Genomic DNA, 7,010 nt, shown 5'->3' with positions numbered 1-7,010 from the left:
CTTTGGTGGTAGTCTAAATAAGTCTTGACTTTCCAGTGTCTCCAAACTTCTGGCTCTGCCTATTCTTTCATGACCATGTCAAAGAAACTCAACAGGGATGCTCAAGGGAATGTGCCATGGTTTCCTTTGGAGTTGTTATCACTGTAGTGCAGTGGGCTGTTCTCCTTGCACACACACGTTCTGTGTACTCTGGATTTGAGGCTGAAATCATTGGCTGGCAGCAGCACAAGAAGTGTTTGTCTCCTGTGGCAAGAGTGAATGTTTTGTGTTAGGGGAGGAATGCAAGTTTATGTAATGTGATTGAAACATCTCAAACCCTCTGCTGTTGTAAAGGGAGAACAGAACATACAGCTCTATTTAATCATCTGTTGAGGGTTCCAGCATCCAGGTTCTGCAATAATTGAAATAATTGAAAATGTAAAAGAATCTCAGTGGGCAGTTCCTAATGAACTATATTGCACTGATTAAACTCTGAGGAAAAGAATTTATTTCTATGGATAGAAACCCTTGAATGTTACTTTTAAATGTGATGAAAATAGCATTACAGTAAAATTAGCTCCTGGTATTAATTGCTGGGACTATGCTTCACTTTCCACTTTTTTCCCCACACTAAATGTTAAAATTGTTGTCCAGCCTCACTCCTGCTCTGCAGAAAATGTGAGAAATGAGGCATTTCTCAATATACGTTATCAGCAGTTCCAGTTGGTCTCAGTAAATTCTGTATTTCCATCCTATTAGTAACAGTCCTCTGCCTTCTGGGAAAATCGCCTTGATGACCACCAGCTGTTGTGGCTTTAGTTCCATTTTGGCTTCTTGTTCATTTTGGGGTTTTTGGAGTTAATTGGTCTTTAAGTAGCTCTCCTTGCAATAGCTGCAGCATTTCCCATCACCTGTCTGTGATTTCAAGCAACAGACCAGGCAAGATCAAAGGGAAAACAGAGTCAGCTTTAGGAGTCTATCTGGGTATTGGATGTGAATCCCTGGGTGCAATTAGTAGAACAGGTATTTTATACTCTAACCTGGCAAAAATGTGGTAAGGAGGATCAAGAGGCCTACATCAATCTGCTGTGTAGAACTTTAAGTCAGAAACCCCTGGCAAGCAATTTTATTGTTCTGTAAAAACTAAAAAGCATGTTACTGACTCCAGCTGAAATGCAGAAATTGGCTCATGTATAAAAATCTACGTGCTGGGGGATAAAGAGCAGGAGGTCACTGTGAGACACCAGTGGTACCACGTACACTGTACTGGTAAAATGGAGAGAAATTTGCTGTTAACGTTAAAAACATGAAAGAATCGGGGTCTTCCTTTATTGAGGGCCCCAGTAAAGCTGCTGTGTTTTGTTACTACCTGAGGCTCCACACTGTAACCTGAACCCCATAGGCTGGAGCTGTGTTGGTGCTGGACTGTGTTCTGAACTGTTCTGTGATTATTCTGCAAATTGTCAGAACCCAAACAGTAAAAGTGAAATGTGTATTTTCTCAGCCTGCCCCCAGTAGCTGTGACTGTTGGCAGTTTGGAGTCAGACTTGCTCGCCTCATGCCCTTTTTACTTTGGTGTTGTAAACACTGACTGAATCCACTCAGGAATGGGTTGAAACTGTGTCTTGTTTCAGTCAACTCCTACTCTCTCTCCTCAGCTGCATTTCTAAGGAGATTCTAATCTGGTTCTGGGCTGAGCCTCTTGCTGCCCTTGTTTCATGATCACAGCAGAAATTAATGGTGAATGCTTTTCCTATCCGTGTAGTCCTGTCTCTGTGTCCTCCAGTGATTTTTCTGTACCTCTAAAATGAAGCTGGAACTTTAATAACTTCACAGCTCTTGTGGTGCCCATCTTAGGTTTGTTCTGTTCTGTGAAACAATCTGCTCTGAAGGGCACTAAGATTTATTTCCTACTGTTGTATTTTCCTCGACTTCAATGAACAAGGCTTCATTTTTTTGTCCTTGGCCACTATCAGATGTTGCTGTGTTTGAGTCATATGCCAACATTTAAATTTCAAGCCGGATGTGACTTAAAATGCTCAAATTCTGTAACATCAGTAACTTTGTCTTGCTGTGCTAGGCACTTGTCAGGTACAGTCAGGGACCTTGCTTGAAAGAATATAGAATCCAGGATATTAACATAATGCCTGGGAAACCCCAGATGTGAAAGAAATTAAATCTCAGTTGCTGTGTAAACCAGCTTTTCAGAACCAACACAAATTTCAGAAGTGAGGTTTTCAATGTAAGTAGCATTACTGGGATAGTACATGACAATCTGGAAAGTGGAATTCACTAACCCTAAAACAATAAAGCAGCCTCTTTTCAAAGGGAGTGTTTTTAAACTTTAGTTCCTTTGAATTTATCTGTTTATTTTTTTAAGTGTAGAAAACTGCTAATAAAATTGCTTTTCATAATTTCCTCCCACTTAAATCTTTTGAAGTAACTTGGAGCCCAGAGGGTTCTGGAGAGCAGTTGAAAACCCACTAATCCAAGGTCCATAAATTATAATGCAAACAGAGCCTGTGGTGATCACTTTAGTTCAAGACTTTTTGGTCCTCCTGGTGCTTCCTTTGGCCTCCAGTCATGGTAAGCACTGAAATACATAACTATCTCTTCAAGATTTGTTTTAAATTTGGGAAATGAGACTTTTAACTGGTGCACTTACAGATCTTCCACAGTATGTCCCCATCATTCAACAATCAATAAACCCTAAAAACCTGCCCCACGTCTTTCCTGTCACCACATGAGGGGTCTTTGCCTGAGCTACTTGCACTGCCTGTCTCTTCCAAACAGTTTTAATTCCTGGTGGATCCAGTCAATTCCTATTGTGCAGTGAGTGTGCAGAAAGCATCCTCAGGGTATCCTGTAGCATCATAACGTCAGAATTCTGCAGCTGGAGGTTGGAAGGGAAGTCCTGAGCTGATCAGTCCTGCTCTGTAACCAGTGCAATTAGATCAGGTTGTCCTGGACCCTGAGTTTTGAATACCTTCAAGGACAGAGGTCATACAGTATCTGGTCACCTTCTCCAGGGTTTGGACACCCTTATGATTTGAAAGGTAAACAAAAAACCCAGAAAGCAAAACATTTATGTGTTACCTAGTTGGAATTTTTTGTTTTCTGATCCTTACTGCACACCTCTGACAAGCCTGGCTTTGTCTTTTCTAAACCCTCCAAGGAGGTAGGTAAAGGCAGCAATAAGGTTCCCCTTATTCTCCTCTTCATACTAAGTAACTCCTGTTCCTTCAGGCTCATCTTGTGCAACAAACTCCATACCCATTTGTGTACTGGTGGGTAAAGCAAAAATATTTTGCGGAGGATCAAAGGACATCACATGACAAACCATTATGATTTTAGGTAAAATGCCCCCCTTTATGGATACACTGCAAGTGGTTTATATAGGGTCAAAGCTACATGCTAATTGGCTATAGTAATTGTCACACCCTAAAGCAACATTTCTTATTGTTTATAGTCCATAGTCCATGAGTGCAATGCTTTTGCCAAACTCCCAAAAGCATTTGGAAGTTGTCCATCTTAATGCTGTTCTTTCCCATTGCAAACCGCAGGTGTCCTGTTTCAGCTTATCTCCTCACAGCTTCAAAGAGTCCACACAGAGCCTGGATTGCTCATATATCCATTCTCTGTAAGAAATTCTTCCTGCAGGTGGGGACATGGTGCACCTTCAGCATATCCTGCTCTCTTCTGTAGTAACACAGGTTGCCTAACTGGTCTCTGAGGTCCCCAGAGCTCCTCAGAGCTTATGATTCAAGGTATATCAAGGGATCCTATCCTGTATCAAAAATGGCATGGCCAGCAGGCCCAGGGCAGTGACCCTTCCCCTGTACTCTGCGTTGGTGAGGCCACACCTTGAGTGTTGTTTTCAGTTCTGGGCCCCTCAGTTCAGGAAAGATCTTGAGGGGCTGGAGTGGGTCCAGAGAAGAGCAACGAGGCTGGAGAAGGGACTGGAGCACAAGTCCTATGGGGAGAGGCTGAGGGAGCTGGAGGTGTTTAGCCTGGAGAAGAGGAGGCTCAGAGGTGACCTCAACACTGTCTAGAACTACCTGAAGGGAAGTTCTGGCCAGGTGGGAGTTGGTCTCTTCTCCCAGGCACTCAGCAATAGGACAAGGGGGCACAGGCTCCAGCTCTGCCAGGGGAAATTTAAGATGGAGATCAGAAAAAAAATCTTTCCAGAGAGAGTGCTCAGGCATTGGAATGGGCTGCCCAGAGAGGGGGTGGATTCCCCATCCCTGGAGGTTTTTCAGCTGAGATTGGCCATGGCACTGAGTGCCATGATCTGGTAAAGGGACTGGAGTTGGCCCAAGGGTTGGACTTGATGATCTCGGAGGTCTTTTCCAACCCAATCGATTCTATGATTCTATGCTAGAAGTGGACTTATAGTAATTTTCCTAATTTTTAGTATTGAATCTTCCGCAGTGTTGGGAAGAAACCTGAGAGTCTCCTGCTCCTCGAGTTGCTACACAGCAACACTATTGCAGTGCAGCTTCAGGTCCCCTCTGCTGTAAAAACAAACAAAAACTCTTGGAATCATTCTTGGCCCAAGTATTTGCCATCTGCCTGGGATTTACAGCCCTCCTGTGCTATTGCAGATTGGTTTCTTTGCTGCTGTTTGCAAACAGAGTTAGACACAAGGAGCTAAAACAAGGGTTAGTACAGGTCCTTTGAACGTCTGAGTGATTGACTTCACAACCAGGGTGTTCTTGTACTGCGGCTTTGTTTGTTTGTTTGTTTTGATTTTATTCTTTTAATAGAAACTCCTCTACACTCTGAGTAATATTAATTAAACTTAGGACTCTAAACAAAATATCCCATCAAGTTTCCAGATAAATCCTTCTCCTCTCAAGTGGTTTTACTTCATGGAATTGTAAATACTTATTATCTTTTCTATGATTCCATGGTTTAAGTGTTTATATATTACCTTTAGTGTTCATGTCAGGATGGTACCACTCCTAATACAAACTACACATATTTTTGAGCTCCTTTTTCTTTTTTTATTTTTGCCTACACACAGTCAATTACACTTGGAAATTCATAACCATCTCTGGAAGTCTTAGGATATGTGGCAGTTTTCAGATAGAAAAGACTGTATTAATGCAAAGTTAGGGACATAAGTTTAAGTATGTGTGTTTGTAATAAAATATCCCCAAAACTTTGGCTCAGTGTATGGTGTCCGTGGGTCAACTCTGACAATTTATTTTGGTCTCTCCTGTGCTCTCAGCAAACTTTTAAGTGAAAAATAGATGAGCAGGAACATGGTTCAGTAAATCAGCAGCTTCACAGGATATAGCCTATGTGTATGATAACTTCTAATACTCACAAAACCCGTGCCATGTGTCTTAGTTAAAATTAATGCCTAAAATTCTTAGTAATTGTCTTTGTTGCTCCATTCTGAATGTGGTTAAATGGCAGTGCCCCTTTCCAAACCTGAGTGTTTTATCAAGCCTAGACAGACAGTTCCTAACGCAGTTAACACCCAGTAGTGTAAAAAATGAGCTAATTAAGATTATTTATGCTTCCTTTTTTTTTGTTGGTTGCACTTTTGATTGGTTTTCTGTTTCTGTCTCATCTCTCTCCATGGTTATGAGATGCTCTTGGTGTTCCATTTGGCTGTTTGTGCAGGGGAGGGTACACTTGGTTTCTAAACTTGGTGACGGCATCTCTCTAGTACGGTAGGGGGAATGTGCAAGCCACAACACACCTTGTGCTTGGCAAATGCTCGTGTCTTGTCTCAAAGAAAGGGGCAAGGGTTATTTTTCCCTGGAGGCTTGGAAAGGGACTTGAGAGAACCATGTCTTTATGCTTTCATTGCTCATTTCCTTGTGCTCCTTTACAAAAAAAAATCTCCTATTTTGTTTTGAGTTTAAAATCATGCCAGACAAGCTCATTCTGAACTGTATGTTTCCCAAACTCTTCTGGGGTATTCCTAAAAGTGAGCTGTATCCTATTGAGAACTGGGAAAAATATGAGGGGAGCTGGGAACAAATTCAGAATACAGAAGGATAATGTAGGAACTGCCGGCAAGGATGGTCCTTATGACTCAGGTATGGGACTGGCTCTGGATCATATGTGAGAGCTCTGGTTGCCTGTGCAACTGTTGGCAAGACACATAATACCTTGGGTTCTCATCCTGGCTTCATAGACGAGGAGAGAGGCTTTCCCTTCGCACATCACGTGTATTTACCGAGCAGCTCCGAATAAAAACTAGTTAAAAATGGGAGAGATTTTTCCCCTACGTCTCCTGCCTCCAGCGCGCACGTCGTTTAGGAACTCGGAGCTGGCCGAGGCTCTCCCAGGAGACACGACGCTTATTAACAGCGTGACAAAAATACACTTCAGATAGTCTGCACAGCAATGCCAGCGATTCTGAAACTGCACTCAGGCAATGGGAAGGCTGTCGAGATACAAAAAAAGCTTTACAACTGTTCCAAATACTTACTAGTGGAAGACTGTTAACAGACAGGAAAAAATGGGGAGGTGTCCAAAACCAGCAATCCACCCTGGTGAGAAATCCAGCTGCTGGGAAGTGGAATGGTGCTGGAATTCATACCAGGTTGTTGTCTCTGGACACCAGTCAATGGACTCCATCTTTTATATCACCCTCCCGTTAGCCATAAGAAATCGGTGTTTTTCAACTCTTTTTCTCTTGGCTGCTGGATATGGAGAAGGAGCTTTTTCTCTCCAGTCCTTGCTGAAGGACTGTTTCAAAGCTGTTGAACTTTGGAGTCCAGGGAAGGAACATCACTACTCTGCCCCACTGCTGCTTCCTGAAGGTCACCATTGGACAGGGAAAAATGGACCGGTCTATCCTTCCTCCAGCTGCTTCTGCTGTTTGGTTGTTTACTGATGGGCCCTGAGCCTTCATAGCCTTCCTCCCCTCTGAATAACTTCAGAATTATCTCTAGAATCAGTGACTGCTTTCTTCTGTCCAGTTTGGGGAAACCAGCATCTTTAAAAATCTCCAGAAAGACACCCCCATTCCCACTCTCCCACCCCTGAAAATTTGAGATGACTATAAA

The sequence above is a fragment of the Pithys albifrons genome, chromosome 1 (genome assembly GCF_047495875.1).
Source record: "Pithys albifrons albifrons isolate INPA30051 chromosome 1, PitAlb_v1, whole genome shotgun sequence".
NCBI classification, from domain to species: domain Eukaryota; kingdom Metazoa; phylum Chordata; class Aves; order Passeriformes; family Thamnophilidae; genus Pithys; species Pithys albifrons.
This window is presented reverse-complemented; position numbering follows the sequence as displayed.